Raw genomic sequence first — 27,932 nt, 5'->3', positions numbered from 1 at the left:
ACCAGACTCTTAAATATATGGAACAAATTAGTGGTTGGTAGAAAGGAGGTGAGTGTTAGGATGAGTGAAATAGGTGAATGGGATTAAGAGTACACATCATGATGAGCACTGAGTAATGTATGGAATCATTTAATCATTATGTTTTACACCTGAAACTAATGTAACACTGTATATTATATACTCAAATTTAAAAATGAAAATGAAAATTCAAAAATTTTAAAAATAAAGGTATTATTCCTTTCTAACAATCCACCTGGTCACCCAAGTGCTCTGATCAATTTATACAATGAGATTAATGTTTTTCTCATTCCCACTAACCCAAAATCTGTTCTTCAATCCACATAACAAGAAATAATTTTAAAATTCAAATCTCATTATTTAAGAAAATACCTTTTTAAAGTTATAAAGGCCATAGATAGTAATTTTTTCTTTTGGATTTAGGCAGAGTAAATAGAAATCTTTCTAGAAAGGATTTACCATACTAGATCCATTAAGAACATCATGGAAGAGGTCAAAATATTAATATTAACAGAAGTCTGAAAGTAGTTGGTTCTAACATTCATGAATGCCTTTGTGGGTTTCAAGACTTCAGTGGAGGAAATAAGTTGTGGTGGAAATAGCAAGAGAGCTAGAAATAGAGGTGGAGACTTAGGTTGTGACTGAATTGCTGCTATTGCATAATAAATCATTAATGGATAAGGTGTTGCTATATGGATTAAACACAAAGTGATTCCTCAAGATAAAATTGATACCTAAAATGAAGATTCTTTTTTTTTTAAAGATTTTATTTATTTGACAAAGAGAGATCACAAGTAGGCAGAGAGGCAAGCAGAGAGAGAGAGAGAGAGAGGAGGAAGCAGGCTCACCGCCGAGCAGAGAGCCCAATGTGGGACTCTATCCCAGAACCCTGAGATCATGACCTGAGCGGAAGGCAGAGGCTTAACCCACTCAGCCACCCAGGCGCCCCCCTAATGAAGATTCTTAAAAGATTGTTGCAATGACAGGAAAGAATGTCCAATGGAAAAAAGACAGCCTCTTAAATAAATAGTGCTGGGAAAATTGGACAGCCACATGCAGAAAAATGAAATTGGACCATTTCCTTACACCACACACAAAAATAGACTCAAAATGGATGAAGGACCTCAATGTGCGAAAGGAATCCATCAGAATCCTTGAGGAGAACACAGGCAGCAACCTCTTCAACCTCAGCCGCAGCAACATCTTCCTAGGAACATTGCCAAAGGCAAGGGAAGCAAGGGCAAAAAATGAACTAATGGGATTTCATCAAGATCAAAAGCTTTTGCACAGCAAAGGAAACAGTTAACAAAACCAAAAGACAACTGACAGAATGGGAGAAGATATTTGCAAACGACATATCAGATAAAGGGCTAGTGTCCAAAATCTATAAAGAACTTAGCAAACTCAACACCCAAAGAACAAATAATCCAATCAAGAAATGGGCAGAAGACATGAACAGACATTTCTGCAAAGAAGACATCCAGATGACCAACAGACACATGAAAAAGTGCTCCATATCACTCGGCATCAGGGAAATACAAATCAAAACCACCATGAGATATCACCTCACACCAGTCAGAATGGCTAAAATTAACAAGTCAGGAAATGACAGATGTTGGCGAGGAAGCAGAGAAAGGGGAAACCTCCTACACTGTTGGTGGGAATGCAAGCTGGTGCAACCATTCTGGAAAACAGCATGGAGGTTCCTCAAAATGTTGAAAATAGAACTACCCCTTGACCCAGCAATTTCACTACTGGGTATTTACCCTAAAGATACAAACGTAGTGATCTGAAGGGACGCGTGCACCCAAATGTTTATAGCAGCAATGTCTACAATAGCCAAACTATGGAAAGAATCTAGATATCCATCAACATATGAATGGATAAAGAAGATGTGTTATATATACACGATGGAATACTATGCAGCCATCAAAAGAAATGAAAGCTTGCCATTTGCGACAATGTGGATGGAACTAGAGGGTATCATGCTTAGCGAAATAAGTCAAGCGGAGAAAGACAACTATCATATGCTCTCCCTGATATGAGGAAGTGGAGATGCAACATGGGGGGTTAAGGGCATAGGAGAAGAATAAATGAAACAAGATGGGATTGGGAGGGAGACAAACCATAAGTGACTCTTAATCTCACAAAACAAACTGAGGGTTGCTGGGAGGAGGGGGGTTGGGAGGGGGGGGTTATGGACATTGGGGAGGGTTTGTGCTTTGGTGAGTGCTGTGAAGTGTGTAAACCTGGCGATTCACAGACCTGTACCCCTAGGGATAAAAATATATTATATGTTTATAAAAAATAAAAAATTTAAAAAAAAAGAATCATAGTGAAGAAGGATGTTGGAACAAAAAAAAAAGACTATTGCAATGATAACAAAGATTTAGAAAATCAAATAAACAGTATATAAATCGACAGTAGGTTTGAAAGGATTGACTCTAATTTTGAAAGAAGTTCTACAGTGGGTCAAATGCTATCAAAGAACATCATGTGCTACAGAGAAATCCTTTGTGAAAGGAAGGACCAACAGATGTGGTAATCTTCCCTGTTGTCTTATTTAAAGAAATTGTCACAGATACTCCAGCCTTCAGCAACCATGACTCTGATCAGTCAGCACCCATCAACACTGACACAACATCCTCCACCAGCAAAAAGATTATGATTTGTCAAAAGCTCAAATGACAATATTTTTAGGAGTAAAGTATTTTCAATTAACGTATGCCCATTGTTTTTTTAGACATAGTGATATTGAACACTTAATAGACTACAGTACAGTGTAAACATAACTTTTATATGCACTTGAAAGAATTGTTTTACTCATTTTATTGCAACATTTATTTTATTGCAAACTTGCAACCAAGTATTAACTGAACTCACAATGTTTCTGAGGTATGACTTTAGTAAAGGTAGTGGATCAATCACTTATGAAGCAAGTAAGCAGGTTAAAAACAAAAGTAGTAAAATTAACTAAAATTACAATAATTAATTATGGGATGCATAAAATGAAAAGATGCAGAATTTGACATCAAAGATTTAAAATATATGAAACTTCTGGAAGAAAACAGACAGTAATTTCTTTTTTTTAATTTTTTAAATCTATTTTTTATTTATTTTCAGCATAACAGTATTCATTATTTTTGCATGACACCCAGTGCTCCATGCAATCCATGTCCTCTCTAATACCCACTACCTGGTTCCCCCAACCTCCCACCCCCCCCACCACTTCAAACCCCTCAGATTGTTTTTCAGAGTCCATAGTCTCTCATGGTTCACTTCCCCTTCCAATTTCCCCCAACTCCCTTCTCCTCTCTAACTCCCCATGTCCTCCATGCTATTTCTTATGCTCCAGAAATAAGTGAAACCATATGATAATTGACTCTCTCTGCTTGACTTATTTCACTCAGCATAATCTCTTCCAGTCCCATCCATGTTGCTACAAAAGTTGGGTATTCATCCTTTCTGATGGAGGCATAATACTCCATAGTGTATATGGACCACATCTTCCTTATCCATTTGTCCTTTGAAGGGCATCTTGGTTCTTTACACAGTTTGGCGACTGTAGCCATTGCTGCTATTGAAAGACCCCTCTCCCCTTGCTAAAGGCTTGTTTAAGTAACCTGATGTCCCCACAGCACCCCCTCTCCCCTTGCTGAAGGCTTGATTGTCCCCATAGCCGGATGGCAACACATACCAGGATGTCTATTGTCTGTGATCACCCGGTCTGTCAAGAGAAAAGACAAATGAGGAATAGTGTACCTGGGACTTTCCAGAGTGCTGAGCCAAGGCCCACCAGAACAAACCCTTGTGTCCTTGCCTTAAACCCAGTGCCTGACAATGCTTGATTTAAGTTAACCAATCAGATCCCTGTAACCAAGCATCTGCTTCTGTAAGCTCGCTTCCCGCCACCCCAACCCTTGCCCTATATAATCTGCTCCCCAACCTAGCCCAGCGCGCTCAGCCCACAAAGGCTGATGCGTCTGCAGGCGCCTGTGTAACCAATAAACCTCTTGCAATTTGCATCCAGTGGAGGCATGCTGTTTGATTCTTGGGTGCAGCTCCAGGGTCTTTCACTATAAACATTGGGGTACAGATGGTCCTTCTTTTCACTACATCTGTATCCTTGGGGTAAATACCCAGGAGTGCAATTGCAGGGTTATAGGGAAGTTCTATTTTTAATTTCTTGAGGAATCTCCACACTATTCTCCAAAGAGGCTGCACCAACTTGCATCCCCACCAACAGTTTAAGAGGGTTCCCCTTTCTCCACATCCTCTCCAACACATGTTGTTTCCTGTCTTGTTAATTTTGGCCATTCTGACTTGTGTAAGGTGGTATCTCAATATGGTTTTGATTTGAATCTCCCTGATGGCTAATGATGATGAACATTTTTTCATGTGTCTGATAGCCATTTGTATGTCTTCTTTGGAGAGGTGTCTGTTCATGTCTTCTGCCCATTTTTTATATGATTATCTGTTTTGTGTGTGTTGACTTTGAGTAATTTCTTTGACATTTGTTGTAGCAAAATTTTTTAGATATGTCTCCTCATGCAAGAAAAATGCAAGCAGAAAAATAATTGAAACTACCCAAAATAAAAAGCTTTTGCACAGTCAAGGAAGCTATCAACAAAACAAAAACTCATCACACAGAATGGGAAAAATATTTGCAAATTATATATCAAATAAGGGGTAAATATACAAATTATATGAAAACTATGTATCTCAACAGCAAAGAAAAAGTAAACCAATTACAAAATTGGCAAAGAAACTAGACATTTTTGCAAAAGGAGACTTAACACATGACCAACAGACATGAGAAGATGCTCAGAATCACTAATTGTCAGGGAAATGTTAATCAAAACCACAACGAAATATTACATCACATTTTTCAGAATGGTTAGAATAAAAAAGACAAGAAATACCAAGTGTTGGCGAAGATGTGGAGAAAAAGAAACCCTTGTGCAATGTTGGTAGGAATATAAATGGTGCAGCCACTGTGAAAAATGGTATGAAGATTCTTCAGAAAAATTGCAAGTGGAAATGTCATATGATCCAATATCATATGATCCTAAAGTAAAGGAAATACTAATTTGAAAAGATATTTGCACCTTCATGTTTATTGCGGCATTATTTACAATAGCCAAAATATGGAAACAATTAAGTGTCCACTGATGGATGAATGGATAAGGAAAATGTTATTATATATTTAGTCACGTTATACAGCCATAAAGAAGGATGAGATCTTGCTATTTGTGACAACAGTAATGCACCTAGAGAGTACTATACTAAGTGAAATAAGTCAGATTGAGAAAGACAAATACCATATGATTTCATTTATATGTGAAATCTAAAACACAACAAATGAATAATCAAGCAAAAAAGGAGAATTTGACCTACAAATACAGAAGAAAAACTGATGGTTGCCAGAAGGCAAGGGAGTGGGGAGATGGGAAAAACTGGTAAAGGGGTGTGGGGAATACAGGCTTCCACTTATGGAATAAGTCATGGAAATAGGCACAGAATAGAAAATATAGATATTGTAATAGTACTGTATAGTGACAGTAGCTACACTTTTGCTGAGCATGGAATGATGTATACAGAAGTTGAGTGACTATGTTGTACACCTGAAATTAATGTAACATTGTGTCTCAACTATACTCAAATAAATAAACAGTGTTGGAAAAACTGTACAGCTACATACAAAAGAATGAAACTAGACTACTATCTTACACGTTACACAAAAATTAACTTAAAATGGATTAAAGACTTGAATGTAAGACCTGAAACCATAAAGTTCCTAGAAAAAACATAGGTGACAATCTCCTTAACTTTAGCCTTAGTAATGTTTTTGTAGCTCTTAACTCCAAGGGCAAGGGAAAGAAAAACAAAAACAAACAAATGGGATTATATCAAACCAAAATTTTTTGCACAGTAAAGGAAACTTCTTCATCAAAAGAAAAAAAAATCTACTAAATGGGAGATTTTTGCAAATCACATATCCAAGAAGGAATTAGTATTAAAAATATATATATTAGAAACTTATACAACTCAACACCAAAAACCAACAACAAACAACTTGATTAAGTCCTGGGAAGATTATTTGAATAAGCATTTGAATAAGCAATAAGCAATAAGCAAAGAAAATATACAGATAGTCAATAGGCAGATGAAAAGATAGTCAACATTATTTATTATTAGGGAAATACAAATCAAAACCACAATGAGATATCACCTCACACTGGTTAGATTGATTATCATCAAGAAGACAAAAATAAAAAGTTTTGGAGATGGTGTGGAGAAAAAATTAATCTTCATACATTGTTGGTAGAAATGTAAATTGGTATAGCCACAGTGGAAAACGGTATGTGATTTTTCAGAAAGTTAAGAATAGAACCACCATATGATTCAGTTATTCCACTTCTGAATATTTATCTGAAACATAGAAAGACTCTAATTTGAAAAGGTATATGTACCCTTGTGTTGTTCATAGCAGCATCATTTATAATGGCAAAGATATGAAAACAACCTAAATCTCCATCAATAGATAAGTGGATAAATAAAATATGGTATGTATACAACACACACACACACACACACACACACACACACACACACACACACACTGAAATACTACTACTTGGCCATAAAAAAGAATGAAATCTTGCCATTTCTGACAACATGGATGGAACTTGAGGGTATTATGTTAGGTGAAACTAGTCACAAAGGAGAAAGGGAAAACAATATGATTTCACTCATATGTGGAATCAATAAACTAACAAAACTAAACAGATAAACAAAACAAAAACAAATACATAAACACAGAGAAGAGATTGGTGGCTACCAATGAAGGGGATTGGGGGGGTGGGAAAAATGGGTGAGGGGGCCAAGTATACGGTGATGGATGGTAAATAGACTTTTGGAGGTGATTATTTTGTAATGAGTACAGATGTTGAGTTATAATGCACACCTTGAACTTTCACAATGTTATATATCAATTTTTCCTCAATATTAAAAAAGAGGATGTGACATTATTTGGAGATCCGACTTTCAAAGTCATAATTAGTTTTATATGAGGACTTCAGAGTGGGTGCTAATCCAATATAGCTGGTGTTCTTATAAAAAGAAAAAATCTGATCACGTAGATAAACACCAGAGGTATGTGCACAAAGGAAAGTAGCCATGTGAGGACATAGAAAATGGACATCTGAAATCCAAGGAAAGAGGTCTCAGAAGAAATCAACTCTGCCAACATGTTGATCTAGGACTTTTGGTTTCCATAACTGTGAGAAAATTAATTTTTGTTGTTTAACCCCTCACAAAAAATAAAATAGTCTAAATAGGCCAATTAAAGTATATAGACTGGCACAGTGGATAAAAATACATGACTCAAATATATGCAGTCTATAAGAAATTCACTTTCAATATAATTATATAGGCAGACTGAAATATACACTTGTTAAAAAGAGTATACCATGCAAACACTGATCAAAAGCAGAGTGCCAATATCAATATGAGATAAAGTAGATATCAGGGCAAAATTACCAAGGGCAGTGGTACAAGGGTCAGTCAACTGAGAGGACATAGGAATCCTAAATACTGATGCAGCAAACAACAGTAGCAAATTATGTGAAGTAAAAACCAAGAGAACTATATACAGAAATAGAAAAATCCATAATTATAATTGAACACTTTGACACTGTTCTCTCAAAAATTGATGGAATAACTGAACAAAATAAGCAAAGCTATAGAATTCGACAATACCATCAGCCAACAAGATTTAATTGGCAATTACAGAGCACTCCAGCCAACAACAGTAGAATACACATTCTTTTTAAGGTTCATGAAGATTCACCAGAACAGACATTATTTTAGTAGTAAAACAAACTTAAACAAATTTAAAAGATTTAAAATTATACTGTACTTTTTCCAATAATGGGATAAAGCAAGAAAACAATAATACATTTTTAAAAAGTGTTAAATTTAAATTCCAGTTAGTTAACATACAGTATAATAATAGTTTCAGGTGTAGAATTTAGGGATTCAACACTTACATACAGCACTCAGTGCTCATCACAACAAGTGAACTCCTTAATCCCCATCACTTATTTAACCCATAACCCCACCTCCCCTCTGGTAACCATTGGTTTGTACTCTATGGTTAAGACTCTGTTTCTTGGTTTGCCTCTCTCTCTCCTTTTCCCCTTTATGATCATTTGTTTTGTTTCTTAAATTCCACATATGAATGAAATCATATGGTATTTCTCTTTCTCTGATTGACTTATTTCACTTGGCTTAATACTCTCTAGCTCCATCCATATTCTTGCAAATGGCAAGATTTCACTCTTTTTATGACTCAGTAATATATATGTATGTATATACACACACATATATAAAATATAATTTTAACGACTCAGTAATATATATGTATCTATGTATCTCAAATCTTTTTATTTTATTTTTAAAAGATTTTATTTATTTATTTGAAAGAGAGTGAATGAGAGAGAGCATGGGGGGGTCAGAGGAAGAAGCATCCTCCCCGCTGAGCAGGGAGCCCGATCCAGGACTTGATCCTGGGATTCCAGGATCATGACCTGAGCCGAAGGCAGTCATTTAACCAAGTGAGTCACCCAGGCACCCCATCTCAAATCTTTTTTTTTTTTTTTTTTAAAGATTTTATTTATTTATTTGACAGAGAGAAATCACAAGTAGATGGAGAGGCAGGCAGAGAGAGAGAGGAGGAAGCAGGCTGCCTGCTGAGCAGAGAGTCCGATGTGGTACTCGATCCCCAGACCCTGAGATCATGACCTGAGCCGAAGGCAGCGGCTTAACCCACTGAGCCACCCAGGCGCCCCCCCATCTCAAATCTTTATCCACTCATCACTTGATGGATATTTGGACATTTGTCAAAATTTGGCTATTGTAGATAATGCTGCTGTAGACATTGGGATCCATGTATCCCTTTGAATCAGTACTTCTGTATTCTTTCGGCAAATACCTACTAGTGCAATTGCTGGTAATTCTATTTTTAACTTTTTGAGGAACTTTATGCTGTTTTCCAGAGTGGCTGCACCAGTATGCATTCCCACCAACAGTGCAAGTGGGTTCCCTTTTCTTCACATCTTTGCACAAAACAATAATAGGAAAAAAAAGAAAATCTTCCAACCCTTGGTAATTTAAAAAAGAAAAAAAATGCACACCTTGAAAGAATCTATGAATAAAAATGAAGTGTGTATGTGTGTGTGTGTGTGCGTGCGTGCACTTTAAAATTTTGTGGGATGCAGCTAAAGTAGTACTTAAGAATTTGTAGCACTGCATGTTTTCATCAGAAAATAGAAAAGATCTCAAGTCAATTATCAAAATTTCTGCCTCAAGAAATTAGAAAAGTAAAATGAGGGGTGCCTTGCTCCCTACTCAGCTGGGAGCCTGATTCTCCCTCTCCTCTGTAGCTCCCCCCTTCTTGTCTCTCTCACTCGCTCTCTCACTCTCTCTCTCACATAAATAAATAAAACCTTTAAAAAAGTAAAATGAATCTAAAACAAGTGGAAGTTAGCAATAATAAAAACAGAAATCTATTAAATTAAAAACAATTGAAAAATCAATAAAGCTGTTTCTTTAAAATAAATCAACAAAACTGAGAAACATCTATCAAGGTTGGCAAAGATTAAAAAGAGAAGACACAAACCACCAATATCAGAAATGAAACTAAGGATATCACTAAAGATTCTGCAACTGTTAAAATGTAGGAGAAAACTATGAACAAATTTACACTAATAAATCTGACAACTTATAAAAATGTACAAATACCTCAAAAAACCAAAAAAAACCTATATCTCAACTGAGATAGAATAAGTAAGTGTAATAATCTTACAGCTGTTAATTTAATTGTATTTGTAATTAAAGAATTCTGCAAAAGAAAACTTCATGTCTAGATAGCTTCATTGGAGAATTTCAGTGAACTTTCAAAGAAGAATTAACACAAAATTTGCATCTCTTTTAGAAAATAGAATAGGAGAGAACTGTTCCCAGATCATTTTTCTTTTTTTGAGGCCTTGATGCCAAAACCGAAGACAATAAAACTGTAAACGAATATCTTTCCCAAATTTAGGTGGAAAAATATTCAGCAAAAATACTAGGTTATAAAATTTAGCAAAGTATAAAAATGATTTTAAACTGTGATCAAGTGAGACTTTTCCAGGTATATAAAACTAATCCAACATTTGAAAATCAGTGTAATCCACCACATCAACTGACTAAAGGATAAATGTCATATGATCAGAATAACTGATACAGGTAAAGTATTTTTTTAAGATTTTATTTATTTATCTGACAGAGATCACAAGTAGGCAGAGAGGCAGGCAGAGAGAGAGAGAGAGAGAGAGAGGAGGAAGCAGGCTTCCTGCGGAGCAGAGAGCCCAATGCGGGGCTTGATCCCAGGATGACCTGAGCCGAAGGCAGAGGTTTTTAAGCTACTGAGCCCCCCATGCGCCCCCAGGAAAAGTATTTGATGAAATCCAACACAGTTTTATGATAACAACTCCAAGAAGACTAGGAATAGTGGAGAATTTCATCAATTTCCTAAAGAACACCTGCAAAATGTCTACAGTTAACATACATAATGGGGAAAGACTGACTACTTTCTCCTACGACTGGGAACAAGAAAATGATGTCCACCCTTGCCACTCTTACTCATTATAATGCAGAAAAAGAAATAATAAAAATACATATTAGAATGAAAATATAAGTCTTTATTTGCAAATATCAGGGTTTCCTACAAAGAAAATCTCAAAGAATCTATCAAAATAATTTGCTAAAGCTAATTATTGAGTTCAGCAATGTCATAACCCAAACATATAAAAATCTACTGCATTTCTATATACTACCAATAAACATGTAGCTATTGAAATTAATAATATAATAGTATATAAAATCACTATTTAAAAAACCCACAAAACATTTAGGTGTATATCTACTCATCCTAAAGTACAAGACTTTGTTACTGACTACACAATGTTGATGACAGAAATCAAAAAAGACAAATGTAGTGACATATCATCTTGATGGATTGTAAGACTCACTATACTACACATGCCAATTTTGCTCAAATTGATCTACACATTAATGTGATTCCTATAAAAATTTTAGCAAGTTTTTTATAGACATAGACAAGCTTATTCTAAAATTCAAATGGGAAGGTACAGGCCTTAGAATAGCCAAAACCAACTGGTTGGGAAAGTGATATGCAAATGTCTATTAAAATTGAAAATACACATGTTTTTCAAACCATGAGTCCTACATTTGGAAACATATCATGTAAAAGTACCACTACACAGGAATATATGTAAGAATATCTATTTCTGTGCTGTTTATAATGATAAAGTTTGGAAACAATTTATCATTAGAGAATTAAATCAATTTTATATTATCCATAGTGTAACCTATTACACAGATATTGAAAAATAATATTTAAAAAAGAAGAAGAAGGAGCCATGTCCCTAGGACAAGTACAGGCACCAGCTTTCAATAGAAACAGGGACATTTCATCCACTATAAAAGAAAGGAAGGCAAAAGGTATAGGTAAAGATACCAGTAAGTTGATCATCTTGGTGGAGGGAAGACAATGAAATTTCCTTTTAATTGTAAATATTTTCTAAATGACAAATGAGACAGTAATGAGCTTGCTGTATGAGAGGGGGTTGGGGGGATAGTCGAGGTTTAGGGAAGGAAAAGAAGTTTAACAAGTAGCAAAAAAAGCAGAGTGGGACAACATGTTAAGTTTAACAGACACTTCTCCAATGAAGACATACCAATGGCTATCAGACACATGAAAAAATGTTCATCATCATTAGCCATCAGGGAGATTCAAATTAAAACCACATTGAGATACCACCTTACACCAGTTAGAATGGCCAAAATTAGCAAGACAGGAAACAACATGTGTTGGAGGGGATGTGGAGAAAGGGGAACCCCCTTCCATTGTTGGTGGGAATGCAAGTTGGTACAGCCACTTTGTAAAACAGTGTGGAGATTCCTCAAGAAATTAAAAATAGAGCTTCCCTATGACCCTGAAATTGCACTACTGGGTATTTACCCCAAAGATACAGATGTAGTGAAAAGAAGGGCCATCTGTACCCCACTGTTCATAGCAGCAATGGCCACGGTCGCCAAACTGTGGAAAGAACCAAGATGCCCTTCAACGGACAAATGGATAAGGAAGATGTGGTCCATATACGCTATGGAGTATTATGCCTCCATCAGAAAGGATGAATACCCAACTTTTGTAGCAACATGGACGGGACTGGAAGAGATTATGCTGAGTGAAATCAGTCAAGCAGAAAGAGTCAATTATCATATGGTTTCACTTATTTGTGGAGCATAAGAAATAGCATAGAGGACAAGGGGAGATGGAGAGGAGAAGGGAGTTGGGGGAAATTGGAAGGGGAGGTGAACCATGAGAGACTATGGACTCTGAAAAACAATCTGAGGGTTTTGAAGGGGTGGGGGGTGCGAGGTTGGGGGAACAAGGTGGTGGGTATTATGGAGGGCACATATTGCATGGAGCACTGGGTGTGGTGCAAAAACAATGAATACGGTTATGCTGAAAAGAAATAAAAATTAAAAAAAAAAAGAATTTGCTACAGCCAAGGTCAAAGAGTTTGCTGCTTGTGTTCTCTAGTCTTTTGATGGATTCCTGTCTCACATGTAGTTCTTTCATCCATTTTGAGTTTTGTGTATGACATAAGCAAGTGTGGTCCAGTTATATTCCTTTGCATATTGCTGTTCAGTTTTCAAAACGCCCATTGTTGAAGAGATTTTCCCCACTGGATATTCTTCCCTGTTTTGTTAAAGATTAGCTGACCATATAGTTGTGGGTTCATTTTTGGGTTTTCTAGTCTGTTCTATTTATCTATGTGTCTATTTTTGTGCCAGTACAATAGTGTCTTGATTAAGTGTCTTGATTAATAGTGTCTTTATAATATAACCTGAAGTTTGGAATTGTGATACCTTCAGTTTTTTCTTCTTCAAAACTGTTTTCACTATTTGGGGTCTTTTGTGATTCCATACAAATTTTAGGATTGTCTGTCCTAGCTTTGTGCAAAATGCTGGCAGTATTTTGATAGAGATTCTATTAAATCTGTAGATTGCTTTGGGTAGTATGGAAAATTTAACAATATTTGTTCTTCTAATCCATGAACATGGAGTGTTTTTCCATTTCTTCCTGAACTCCTTGATTTCTTTTATAAGTGTTCTATAGTTTTCAGAGTACAGATCTTTTACCTCTTTGGTTAGGTTTATTCCTAGATATCTTATGGTTTTTGGTGCAATTGTAAACGGGATCAATTCCTTGATTTCAATTTCTGCTGCTTCATTATTGGTGTAGGGAAATGTAACAGATTTTTGTATGTTGATTTTACATCTTGTAACTTTGCTGAATTTGTACATTTATTTTAGTAATTTTTTCATGGACTCTTTTGCTTTTCTACAGAGTATAATGTCATCTGCAAATACTGAATATTTGTCTTCTTCCATGTCAATTTGAATTCTTTTACTTCTTTTTGTTGTCTGAATAATGGGACTTGAATTTCCAGTACTGTGTTAATAAATTACAATGGTGGGAGTGGACATCCCTGTCTTGTTTCTGACCTTAGCGGAAAATCCCTCGGTTTTTCCCCATAGAAGATGATACTATGTGTGGGTATTTCATATATGGCTTTTGTGATGTTGAAATATGTTCCATCTATCCCTACTTTGTTGAGGGTTTTTTATCAAGAATGGATGCTCTATTTTTTACTGCACTTTCTGCCTCTATTGAGAGGCATATTCCCTGAAACCCAGGAATAGATCCCACATGATCATGGTGAATAAATCTTTTAATGTACTGTTGGATTCAATTTGCTAGTTTCTTGTTGAGAATGTTTACATCACTGTTCATTGGGAATATCACCTGTAATTTTTTTTTTTTTAGTGTGATCTTTTTCTTCTTTTGGAATCAAGGTAATGCTGGCTTCATAGAATGAGTTTGGAAGTCTAACTTCTATTTGTATTTTTTTGGACACGTTTGAAAAAGATAGGCATTAATTCTTTTTTAAATGCCTGGTAGAATTCCCCTGGAAAGCTGTCTGGCCCTGCATGTTTTTCCATTGGGAGATCTTTGATTACTGATTCAATTCTTTTGCTAGTTAGGGTCCTGTTCAAATTTTCAATTTCTTCCTGTTCCATTTTTGGTGGTTTATGTTTCTAGGAATTTATCCATTTCTTCCAGATTGCCCAGTTTGTTGGCCCATGATTTTCCATAATATTCTATTATTGTTTGTATTTGTGTAGTGTTGTTTGTGATTTCTCCTCTGTCATTCGTGATTTTATTTACTTGAGTCCTTTTTCTTCTCTTTTTAATAAGTCCAGCCAGGGGGTTATCAATTTGGTTAATTCTTTCAAAGAACCAGCCCTTACTTTCACTAATCTGTTCAACTGATTCTTTGTTTTGTTTTGGTTTTTGTTTTGTTGTTGTTGTTGCTTGTTTCTATGTCATCTATTTCTGCTCTAATTTTTATTATTTCCCCTATGCTAGATTTAGGTTTCATTTGTTTTCCTTCTCTAGCTCCTTTAGGTGTAAGGTTAGGTTATGTATTTGAGACTTTTCTTGCTTCTTGATGTAGGCTTGTGCTGCTATTTAGTTCTTTCTTAGAACCACTTTTGCGGCATCCCAAAAGTTTGAGAGTGTCATGTTTTCATTTTCATTTGCTTCCATGTATTTTTTTAAATTTCTTCTTTACTTTCCTAGTTAACCCATTATGTTCCTTACTAGGATGTTCTTTAACCTCCATATATTTATGGTCTTTTTAAAAAAAAGGTTTTATTTATTTGACAGAGAGAGATCACAAGTAGGCAGAGAGGCAGGCAGAGAGAGAGGGAGTAGCAGGCTCCCTGCTGAGCAGAGAGCCTGATGCGGGGCTCAATCCCACGACTCTGAAATCATGACCTGAGCCAAAGACAGAGGCTTAACACACTGAGCTGCCCAGAGGCCCATATTTGTGGTCTTTCCAAATGTTATCTTGTGTTCAACTTCCATGGCATTGTGGTCAGGAAATACGCACAGTCTTTTTGTAGTTGTTGAGGCCTGATTTGTGACCCAGTTTGTATCTATTCTGGAGAATTTTCCATATATACTTGAAAAGAATGTATTCTGCTTTAGGAAGAAATATTCTGAATATATCTGTTAAGACCATCTGGTCCAGTGTGTCATTCAAAGCCATTGTTTCCTTGTTGATTTTCTAGTTAGATGATCTGTCCATTGCTGTAAGTGGGTTGTTAAAGTCCAATACTTTTATTGTATCTTTGTCAATGAACTTTGTGTTTGTTATTAACTGGGATTTATATATTTGGGTGTTCCCAAGTTGGGGGCATAAATATTTACAATTGTTAGATCCTCTTGTTGGATAGACCCCTTAATTGTGATATAGTGCCCTTCTGCATCTCTTTCTACACTCTTTGGTTTAAAATCAAGTCTGTCTGGGGGCACCTGTGTGGCTCAGTCTGTTGAGCATCTGACCCTTGGTTTCAGCTTAGGTTATTTCAATGGGTCTTGTTTTTTTAATTCATTCTGATACCCTTAGTCTTTTGATTGTAGTGTTTAGTCCATTTATATTCAGTTATTATTAATAGATTTAGTGCCATTTAATACATTTAATGCATTTAGTGCCAAAGTATTACTTGTAAAATGAATGTTTCTGGAGATTTTCTCTGTTCCCCTTTCTAGCCTTTGTTGCTTTTGATGTTTCTTTCCCCTCAAGCAGTCCCCTTTAATATTTCTTGTAACATTTGTTTAGTGTTCAGGAACTCCTTTAGTTTTTGTTTATTGGGGACTCTCTCCATCTCTCCTTGTATTCCGAATGACAGCCTTAGTAAATAAAATATCCCTGGCTGCATATTTTTTCATTTAGCACATTGAATAAATCATGTCACTCTGTTCTGGCCTCTGAAGTTTCTCTGGATAGATCTGCTGCAAACCTTATTTGTCTTCCCTTGTAGGTTAGGGCTTTTCCCCGCATTGTTGCTTTCAGGATTATTTCCTTATGTGTGTGTTTTGCAAATTTTACTATGATACATTTTGGTGTTAGCCTATTTTTTGTTGATTTTGATGGGAGATTTATGTGCCTTTTGGACTTCAATGTCTATTTCCTTCCCCAGATCAGAGAAGTTTTCAGCTATAATTTCTTCAAAGAAAACTGCCCCCCTTCCCTCTTTTCTTTTGGGACTCCTAATGAATGTTATTGCCCTTTATAAGGCACCGAGTTTTCTATTTATTTATTTATTTATTTATTTATTTATTTATTTATTTATTTTTAAGATTTTATTCATTTATTTGACAGAGATCACAAGTAGGCAGAGAGGCAGGCAGAGAGAGAGGAGGAAGCAGGCTCCCTGCTGAGCAGAGAGCCCGAGGCACTGAGTTTTCTAAGTCTATATTTGTTATCCAATATATTCTTCTTACCCTCTTCTTTTCAGCTTCATTATTTTCCATAATTTATATGTCACTGACTCATTCCTCTGCTTCATCCATCCCTGTCATTGCATCCAATCAGTTTTGCATCTTGGTTATAGCATTTTTTGTTTCACCCTGACTAGTCTTTCTTTTTTCACTGTAGGATGGAACTCCCTGTGTCTTCTAAGCTTTTCTCAAGCCCAACTAGTATCCTTATCATTGTTGTTTTTAATTCTGGTTCAGAATATTACTTAGATCTGTTTTGATTAGATCCCTGGCTGTAACTTTTTCTTCTTATTTCTTTTAGGATGAATCCCTCCATCTTGACATTTTGCCTAGATTTTTGTCTTTTCTATGTTAGGAAAACCTGTTATGTTTCCTGCTTCTGAGAATAATGGCTGTAATAAAGAGGTCATATACTGTCCAGGGCCTGGTGCTTTAGGAATTTTTTGGGTACTCTACTGTTGTGTTTTGCTTGCTCTTTCCCTCAGGTCAGTCCTCTGCAGAGTTGTTCCTTGCCTGCAGTTTGGATCTTGTCCTTGCGTGGTGAGTTTTAACTAGGTGTGTTTTGGTCTGCTTGTTAGAAAAAACTAGATCCTATTTCCCCTAGAGCTGAAGATTTGTAGCCCTCCATGATCAGTAGACTTGGTCCATGTAGGGAGGTTGTGCGGCTTCTTTGGGCCATGGGGAGTGCTGCTGCACTGGTTCTCAGGCAGACCTGCCCTAGGAAAGATACACCTGCTGGGCAGAGTGGGGTGGGGCCGTGTTGGAGCTCCAGCCACCTGGGGGTGCTGTGTTGGTCACTGAAGTCTGTCCGTGCTGATGGGTAAAGAAGAAATGGCATCACCCTGCTCTCCTGTGCCCACAGTGGGGAGTTCATGTCTGCCATTCTTCAGTAAACCTTCACAGAAGAGTGAAAAATCTCACCTCTTATGTCCTAAGCTTCTGTCAGAACCCTGCCTTCACACTGTATCTGAGCTGTCTGCCTGCCTAGTGGCACAGTGCTCCTGAATTTTATCTCAGGTGCATGACTATGTTTCAAAACTCCAAATTTTAGAGAACTGGCATGGTGTGGATCCATGCTGATCTTCTGGGGGAGGGTCTTGCCACACTGTGGTTGGTGCCAATTTGTCCCAGAAAGCAGTTGTATGACCATGCAGGGTCTTGGAGTTTATGTGGAAGCACAGACAAAAGCTCATTTCCATGTTAGTTGCCTTCTGCAGGTGCCTCTGCTGGTATGCTAATTAATGAGGCCTATTAAAGGGGCTGCTCAATGGTGCCCACATTCTCTTTTGTCCCCTGAGAGGCTGTATCACCTTTCCCAAATGCAGTGCAAGGTGGGGAACTGTCTCTCCCAGTGTGACCCATGGGATCTTCAGACCATGTTGTCTGCTTCCAGACCTCTGCCCTCCTTCTCCACAGAAGCACTGCTAAGCCCACCAGGCATGACCCAGGCAATGATGTGGGTTTCTAAAACTTCAGACTTTGAGTTCCACTGCTTGTAATAACTTGTAATAATCAGCCCCTCTCCTTTTCTCAGTGAATGGTTTTCGGGAAGTGTTTTTCTTTGCAATCCCCTGAACTTTGCTTCCTCTCTCTCTCTTTCTTTCTCTCTCTCTCTCCTCTCTCCATGATCAGGACTCTCTCTCCTTTGCAACACCTGTGATTATTTTCTCCCCCAAATCAACTCCCACAGCTCCTACCTTCCACAATGTGGCCTTTTTTTCTCCCTCTAGATGTTCAGTTTACTCTCTCAGTCTGTACATTGATTTCTTGGTGTTCAGAATGATCTGATATTTATCTAGCTGTGTTTGAAGGATGAGGTAAGCTTAGGGTCCCCCTACTACTCCACCATCCTAACCCCCCTACATACACAAAATTGTCTTATTTCTTAAAAGGAGAGATAACTTTGTTTAACATGGGAGAAATCTTCTTTGTTTCTATAATCTGGGATAAGTACTAGATTTTTAAAAAGATTTTATTTTATTTATTTGAGACACACAGAAAGAGAACATGAATGGGGAGAAAGGGGCAGATGAAGAGGGAGAAGTGGTCTCCCCACTGAGCAAAGAATCCAATGTGGGGCTCAATACCAGGACCCTGGGATCATGACCTGAGTCAAAGGCAGATGCTTAACTGACTGAGCCACCCAAGAACCTCAATAAGTGGTAGACTTTTAATCATAAGCTTAATAAAATTGTCAAGGGTGATAAGATTTCAAAATCAGTTGTGTGTCACTCTTTTTTTGTGTATGCATGTGAAAAAATACATTTTCTACATCTAAATTTTTTTCTCTCTCCTTGAAGAGAGAATATAATTAGCTTTTGTAGTGATAAATTCATATTTGTCAGGAGTCAATTCCTCTCATTTCTTTTCCTTTCCATTTCCTTTCCTTTTCTTTCTCTTGAGAAATAGTAAAGATTAACTGATCAAAAAATCATTCACTTCTTCCGTGTACATTTTAAGGTTATCTAGTCTGATAAACAGTTATTAAAATAGAAAGCAAATTATTAAAATATGGCATTTATGGAGGGACACTGAAAAGCTTATTTCCATAATAACTTTTCTTACTGTAGCAATGAGTTAATAGGAAAGCTTTTCATTTCAAGATAAAAGGAGAGTTCTGTCATAATTCAGATTTTTTAAAAATTAATTTACAATGCCAGATTAATGTTAGCACAATATTTTAGTTTGATAAGGACCAAGGCTAAATTCCTCTTTATTAAAATTTCCTAAATTCCTTACATTAGTTTATGAGCAAAATAATTTTCTACTTTTTTCATAACTTGTTTAAATACAAAATTATATGTGTAAAATAATATTCATCTACAGATGGCTATTATATAATGAATATTATATTCACTAATGTAACAAATATAGATATAATGAATGTTATGTTTTTAAAAATATCTTTACAAGGAATTAATTTTGTGAAATTCTTAAGATGTTTCAAATCACAAAGATTTTTTGAAAACATAGCATTTATTTTTTGAATTGTATTTTTTTAACTTTTTTAAAATTTAAATTCAATTAATTAACATCTAATTTATTATTGATTTCAGAGGTACAGGTCTGTGATTCATCAGTCTTATATAATACCCAGTGCTCATTACATCACATGCTCTCCTTAATGTCCATAGTTACCCCATCCTCCCCTCCCTGCCCAGCAACCCTCAGATTGTTTCCTCTGATTAAGAGTCTCTTATGGTTTGTCTCTCTCTCTCTGGTTTTGTCTTGTTTCGTTTTTTCCTCTCTTCCCCTATGATCCTCTGCCTTGTTTCTTAAATTCCACATACCAGTAAGATCATGTGATTATTGTCTTTCTCTGACTTATTTCACTTAGTATAATACCTTCCAGTTCTAGCCACATCATTGCAAATTGCAAGATTTTTTTTTTTAAAGATTTTATTTATTCATTTGACAGAGAGAAATCACAAGTAGATGGAGAGGCAGGCAGAGAGAGAGAGAGAGAAGCAGGCTCCCCGCTGAGCAGAGAGCCCAATGCGGGACCCGATCCCAGGACCCTGAGATCATGACCCGAGCCGAAGGCAGCGGCTTAACCCACTGAGCCACCCAGGCGCCCCAGATTTTGGTTTTTTGATGGCTGAGTAATACTCTGATATATATTCCACATATGAGTAAAACAACATAATAATTGTCTTCCTTTGATTGACTTATTTCACTCAGCGTAATACCCTCCAATTCCATCCACGTCAATGTAAATGGTAAGTATTCATTCTTTCTGATGATTAGGTAATACTCATATATGTGATATGTATATATACATCACATCTTCTTTATCCATTTCATTTGTCAATGGACATCTGGGCTCTCTCCACAGTTTGCTTATTGTGGACATTGTTGCTATAAACATTGGGGTGCAGGTGACCCTTCAGATCACTACATTTACATCTTTGGTGTAAATATCCAATAGTGCAGTTGCTGGGTTGTAGGGTAGCTCTATTTTCAACTTCTTGAGGAGCGTCCATACTGTCTTCCAGAGTGGTTGCACCAGCTTGCATTCCCACCAACAGTGTAGGAGGGTTCCTCTTTCTCCGCATCCTTGCCAACATCTATCATTTCCTGACTTGTTAATTTTAGCCATTCTTACTTGTGGGAAGTAGTATCTTACTGTGGTCTTGATTTGTATTTCCCTGATGCTGAGTGATGTTGAGCACTTTTTCACGTGTATGCTATGGGTAGTATAGACATTTTAACAATATTTTTTCTTCCACTCCATGAGCATGGAACATTTTCCCATTTCCTTGTGTCTTCCTCAATTTCTTTCATGAGTGCTCTATAGTTTTCTGAGTGCAGATCCTCTGCCTCTTTGGTTAGGTTTATTTCTAGCTATCTTATGGTTTTTGGGGTTTGGATGCAATTGTAAATGGGGTTGACTCCTTAATTTCTCTTTCTTCTGTCTCAATGGTAATGCAACTAATTTCTGAGCATTGATTTTTTTAAAGAGATTTTTATTTTTTTAAAGATTTTATTTATTTATTTGACAGACAGAGATCACAAGTAGGCAGAGAGGCAGGCAGAGAGAGAGGCAGAGAGAGAGGAAGAAGCAGGCTCCCTGCTGAGCAGAGAGCTCGATGCGGGGCTCAATCCCAGGACCCTGGGATCATGACCTGAGCCAAGGGCAGAGTCTTTAACCCACTGAGCCACCCAGGTGCCCCCTGAGCATTGATTTTAATATCTTGCCACTTTGCTGAATTCCTGTTTAAGTCTAGCAATTTTAATTTCTTTTTGTTGTCTGATTGCTTAGACTAGGACTTCCAGTACTATGTGGAGCAGCAGTGGTGATAGTGGACATCTCTGCTGTGTTCCGACCCTAGGGGAAAAGCTGTCAGTTTTTCCCCATTGAGAATGATATTCACTCTAGACTTTTGATATAAAGGATAGCTTTACAAGGAATTAATTTTATGAAATTCCTAAAATGCTTCAAATTATATTTAATGTATTAACTAAATTGTAGTTTTCAAATTTTAACTAACTTTAAGACTGTATCCCTAAGTTAAATAATAAGTAATCTTTGAATGCCTGTATTGTTCCTAAAAAATAAATATAGAAAACATTGGTTATGAAACAGAATTTTAATATAATCTTATTTCTTAAAATCAGTAGGACAAAATTTGCAAATGTTTCTGGATCATTATATGTGTATGTTTGTTTTTGCTTCCTCAGAGTTGTTAAAATGATATGAAATAGTGCTCATGGAAAAAATAAATAGTTTTGGGGTTTTGGCTCCCTGGTTTTCTCTTTTATCTAAATAAAGAAAAAGTTGGTTACTTCAATTATAGTTATAGTTAATAATTAATATAATTGCTTAATCATACTAGGTATAATAATTGCAGAGAAATATAAAAAACATACAAAATAATGGTTATGAATACCTATTTAAGAAAATGCTTACAAAGCATAGTTACAAATGTTAACATACAATGCTATTACAATGCCATTGACTATATTCCCTACACTGTACATTTTATTCTTATTACTTATTCATTCCATGAAGTTTTTCTTCATTTTATTTTTCCCAAATTAAACTTCAAACTCAGAATAATAAAATCCTTTATGTCTTTTATGACTAAAGTACCATTGAATTTCCAAAAATTAATTTTCAGTAAGAAAGTTAATAATCTTATTAATCTTCATCTTATAAAATTAAAAAAAACAATAAAAATATCTAGGTTTGCCCACAAATTTCCAAATTTTAATTAAGTTAAAACAGTCATGATAGATTTCATTTTAAACACTTAATATAAAAATGACAAAATAAAAAAGAATTTAAATTCCTTGGTTAGTTATAATTAAAATATGTCAGTATAAATATCTTTCAATAATTGAATATATTTTCGAGCTAAAAGCACATTTATGTTTAAGCACAAACTGATACAAGAGAGATTTAAGATGACAATGTAAGAAGACCCTGAACTCACCTCCTCCATATACACATCAAATCTACACCTACATATGGAATATATTCTGAAAAACGGAAGGCTGATTGAACAGCCTCTGGACAACAAATGATAAAGTAACCACATAAAAAGCAGCAGGAGAGAAGGAAACATGATAACAAGAACACCATCCCAATGCTGTAAACTGTAGTAAGGAGGGATAGCACAGAGAGACTGCCAGGCTTGCCTTCCCTAAGTTACAGGAAAAAAACTGCAGTTTATTTTATTTTTTAAAAATTTTATTCAATTATTTGACAGAGAGAGAGGGAGTGAGCACAAGTAGGGGAATGGCAAACAGAGGGAGAGGGAGAAGCAGGCTTCCCCACTGAGCAGGAAGCCCAGTGCAGGGCTCATCCCAGGACACTGGGATCATGACCTGAGCTAAAGGCTTTTCCATTTCCTTGTGTCCTTTTCATTTTCTTTCATAAATGTTCTATAGTTTTCAGCATACTGATCTTTCTCCTCTTCAGGTAAGTGTATTACTAGGTATCTTATTGTTTTTGGTACAGTTGCAAATGGGATCAATGCCTTGATTTCTTTTTCTGCTACTTCATTATTGGTGTATAGAAATACAACAGATTTCTGCATATTGATTTTATATCCTGCAACTTTCTGAATTCATGTATTAGTTCTATTAATTTTTGGTAGAATCCTTTGTGTTTTCTACATAGAATAAAAAATAAAGAATCTTAAAAGAAGCAAGAAAGATACAAAAAGATATCGAAAAGGAAAACTCTATAAGGCTTGTCAGCTGATTTTTCAGCAGAAACTTTGCAAACCAGATGGATTGGCATGATATATTCAAAGTGCTGAAAGGAAAAAATGCTGGAACCAAGAATACTCTACCTAGCAAGGTTATAATTCAGATTTGAAGGAGGGATAACAAGTTTCCAAGATAAACACAAGATAAAGAAGTTTATCACCACTGAACCATCTTTACAAGAAATGTTAACATGACTTCTTTAAGTGGAAAAGAAATGTCATAATTAGACATAAGAAAAATATGAATGAAAAGATGTAAAATATGACAACATATTCTTGCAGAATGGAGTATGAAAGTTATAGAAAGGGAAAAATAAAAAGGAAGATTTTTGTGTTTGAACTTAAATGGCTATCAAATTACTAAAGATTGCTATTTATTTAGGATATTATACAAAAAACTCATGATAACCACAAGCCTAAAACCTATAATGGATACATATGAAAAAGAGAAAGAATGGCAGACAAAACACCGTAGATACTCATCAAACACAGATAAACAAGAGAAGAAAAAAGGAAATAAGAAGAACTAGAAAAACAACCTGAAAACAAATTTTTAATGGCAATAAGTACATACCTAGTAATAATTATTTTAAATGTAAATGTCCTCAATGTTCCAATCAAAAGATACAGAGTGGTGGGATGGATAAAAGAACAAGACCCATCTATACATTGACTACAAAAGACTCACCTAAGACCTACATACAGACTGAAAGTGATGGGATGGAAAAATTAACCATGAAATAGAAGTGAAAAAAAAAAGTCAGGGTAGCAATACTTATATAAAAAAATTCAGCTTTAAAAAAAGACTAACTAGAGACAAAGAAGGACATTTCATAGTGATAAAAGTATCAATACAATAACAGGATATAACATTTGTAAATATCTAGGCACCCAACATTGGAGCACCTAAATACATAAAACAAATGTTAATGGACATAAAGAGAGAAATTAATGGTAACACAATGACAGTATAGGATTTTAACACTACACTTACATCAACAGGTAAGTCAGCCAGACAAAATCAATACGGAATCTATGTCTTTGAATGATATCTTATACTAGATGCACATAATGGATATATACAGAATATTCCATCCAAAAATTACAGAACATACAGTCTTTACAAGTGCACATGAAACATTCTCTAGAATACTTTTTAAATTATTTATTTATTTATTTATTTGAGAGAGAGAAAAAGAACATAAGCAGGGGCTGGAATACAGGTGGGAGGGTTAGGGAGAGGAAGACTGCACTGAGTGCAGAGCCTGATATGGGGCTTGATCTCATCACTGTGAGATTAGGACCTGAGCCAAAACCAAGAGTCAGATGCCTAACCAAATGAGCCACCCAAGCACACCCATTCTCCAGAATAGATCACATAATAGGTCATAAAAGAAGCTTCAAAAAATTTAAGAAAACTGAAATAATACCATGGAGCTTTGTCAACCACAATGGTATAAAAGTAGAAAAAAATCACAGGGAAAATAAACCCCACAAACACATGGAGACTAAAAATTTAATTTTTAAATTAATTTTAAAACTTAAAAATTTAATTTTTAGTTTAAAAAATTTTAATTTAAAAATTTAAATTAAATTAAATTAAAAAATTTAAAATAAAAATTAGAATTTAAAAAATACATGGAGACGAAAATAAAACACAATGGTCCAAAATCTCTGGTACACAGCAAAAGCAGTTGTAAGAGGGAATTGCATAATGAAACAGGGCTACCATAAAAACAAAAAAAGAAAAACCTCAAATAAACAATCTACCTTTACCAGAAAAAGAAGGGCAAACAAAGCTGGAGGTTAGTAGAAGAAAGAAAATAATAAAGATCAGAGCAGAAATAAATGATATTAAGACTTAAAAAAATTAAACCATGAGCTGGTTCTTTGAAAAGGAAAAAAAAATAGACAAACACTTATTCAAATATATCAAGACAAAAAAGAGAAAGGATCAAAATAAATAAAATAAAAAATAAGGGAGGAGAAGTAACAAACGACATCACAGAAGTACAAAGGAATATAAGAGAATACTATGAGTAATTATATGCCAATAAACTGGATAACTTATAAGAAGTAGATAAATTCCTAGAAACATACAATCTTTCAAAACTGCACTAAGAAGAAATAGAAAATATGAACAGACATATCACAAGAAATGAAAATTGAGTTAGTAATGAAAAAAACTACCAAAAAATGAAAGTCTGGGACCACATGGATTCACAAGTGCATTTTACTGGACATTTAAAGAAGAGATAATACCTATTATCATTAAACTATTCTAAAAATTAGAAGGAGAGATGCTTCCAAATACATTTTGCTAGTTCAGCATTACCCTTCTATGAAGGCCAGAAAATGACATCACATAAAAAGAAAGTGACAGGTCAGTAACCCTGATGCAATAATCATCAATAAAATATTATCAAACCATATACAACAATACATTAAAAGATCATTCACCATGATCAGGTGGAGTTTATTCCCAGGATTAAGGATGAGTCAATATTTACAAATCAATCAACATGATACACCACATTAACAAAACAAAGTATAAAAATCATATGCTCTTCTCAATAGGTCCAGAAAAAGAATTTGACAAAATACAGCATTCATTCATGATTTAAAAAAAGCCTCACCAAAGTAGGTTTACAGGGAATATACATCAACATACTAAAGGTCATATATGACAAACACACAGGAAACATCATACTCAGTAGGGAAAAAACAGAGCGTTTTTTCTAAGGTAAGGGACAAGACAAGGATGTCCACTCTTCACCACTTTTATTCAACATAATACCAGAAGTCCTAGCCACAGCAATCAGACAAGTAGAAGGAATAAATGCATTCACATTGGTAAAGAAGAACTGAAACTTTTACTATTGGCACATGACATGATTCTCTATATAGAAGTCCTACAGACCCCACCAAATACTGAAAAAGTAATAAATGAATTCAGTAAAGTCACAAGACATAAAATCAAAGCACAGAAATCCACTCGTTTCTATACACTAATAATGAAAAAACAGAGAGAGAAATAAAAAAGCAATTCCATTTATAGTTACAGCAAAAATAATAAAATACCTAGGAATAAACTTAAGGTGCTGAAATAGCTGTACTCTGAAAACTACAAAACATTGATGAGAGGAACTGAGATGACACAAACAAATGGAGAGATATTCTATGCCTCCCCCGAAAGATATTTCCTGTTCATGGGTTAGAAGGAAAATACTGTTAAAATACCCATACTACCCAAATCAATTTACAGATTTAATTCAATCCCTACCAAAATACCAGCATCATTTTTCCAAAACTAGAACAAAGTATCCTAAAATTTGTATGAAACCACAAAAGATCAAGAATAGCCAAAACAATCTTGAAAAAGAAAAACAAATCTGGAGGTATCACAATTCCAGATTTCAAGTTATCCTACCAAGATAATCAAGACAATATGGTACTTGCACAAAAATAGACACACAGAACAGTAGAACAGAATACAAAACCCTGAAACAAACCCATGATTATATGGCCACTTAATCTTTGACAAAAGAGGCAAGAATATGCAATGGGAAAAACACAGTCTCTTCAATAAATGGTGTTGTAAAACTAAATAGCTACATGAAAAAAATAAGAAACTGGATCACTTTCTTATACCATACACAAAAATAAATTCAAAAGGGATTAAAGACCTAAAGGTGAGACCTGAAGCCATAAAAATTGTAGAAGACAGCACAGGCAGTATTTCTCTAACATTGGACATAGCAACAATTTTCTCAATATGTCTCTTGAGGCAGGAGAAATAAAAACAGAAATAAGCTATTGGGACTGCAGCAAAACAAAAAGCTTCCCTACGACAAAGGAAAAACAATCAATAAAACTAAAAGACAACTACTGAATAGGAGAAGATATTTGCAAATGACATATCTGATAAAGGGTTAGTATCCTAAATCTATAAAGAACTTGTATAACTGAACACCCCAAAAATAAATAATCCAATTAAAAATGAGCAAAAGACATGAACATACTTTTCTCCAGACATACAGATGGTCAACAGACACATGAAAAGATGTTCATCATCACTCACCATCAGGGAAATGCAAATCAAAACTACAGTGAGATATCATATCACACCTGTCAGAATGGCTAAAATTAAAATCTCAAGAAACAACAGGTGTTGGCAAAGATATGGAGAAAAAGGAGCACTCACGCACTGTTAGTGGGAATGCAAACTGGCGCAGGCACTGTGGAAAACTGTATGGAGGTTCCTTAAAGAGCTAAAAGTAGAACTACGCCGTGATATAGCAATAGCATTATTAGGTATGTATCTGAAGAATACAAGAACACTAATTCAAAGGGATACATATAGCAGCATTATTTACAATAACCAAATTGCTATTTACAATAACCAAATAGCAACATTATTTACAATAGCCAAATTTACAGTAACCAAATTACAATAACTGAATATTATTCAGCTATAAAAAGGAATGAAATACTGCCATTTGCAAGGATGTGAATGGAGCTAGAGAGTATTATACTAAGGAAAATAAGTCAGTCAGAGAAAAAGAAATACCATATGATTTCGCTCATATGTGGAACTTGAGAAACAAAACAGATGATGAAAGTGGAAAAACAAGAGACAGACAAATGAAGAAACAGACTCTTTTATAGAGAACAAACTGATGCTTACCAGAGGGTGAAGGGTGGGGGAATGG

At 35.4% G+C, this 27,932-nt stretch overlaps 1 long non-coding RNA gene across 1 annotated transcript; it reads left to right on the top strand.

The window, feature by feature from the left end:
* On the top strand, positions 1-27,932 carry LOC116582198. Its single transcript, XR_004282414.1, has 3 exons — positions 1-37; positions 27,740-27,746; positions 27,913-27,932. It is a non-coding gene; the product is annotated as an uncharacterized LOC116582198 (long non-coding RNA).

The sequence above is a fragment of the Mustela erminea genome, chromosome X (genome assembly GCF_009829155.1).
Source record: "Mustela erminea isolate mMusErm1 chromosome X, mMusErm1.Pri, whole genome shotgun sequence".
In the NCBI taxonomy this organism is placed as follows: domain Eukaryota; kingdom Metazoa; phylum Chordata; class Mammalia; order Carnivora; family Mustelidae; genus Mustela; species Mustela erminea.
Note: the sequence above shows the minus strand (reverse complement) of the source record. Positions and strands in the feature narration are given on the sequence as shown.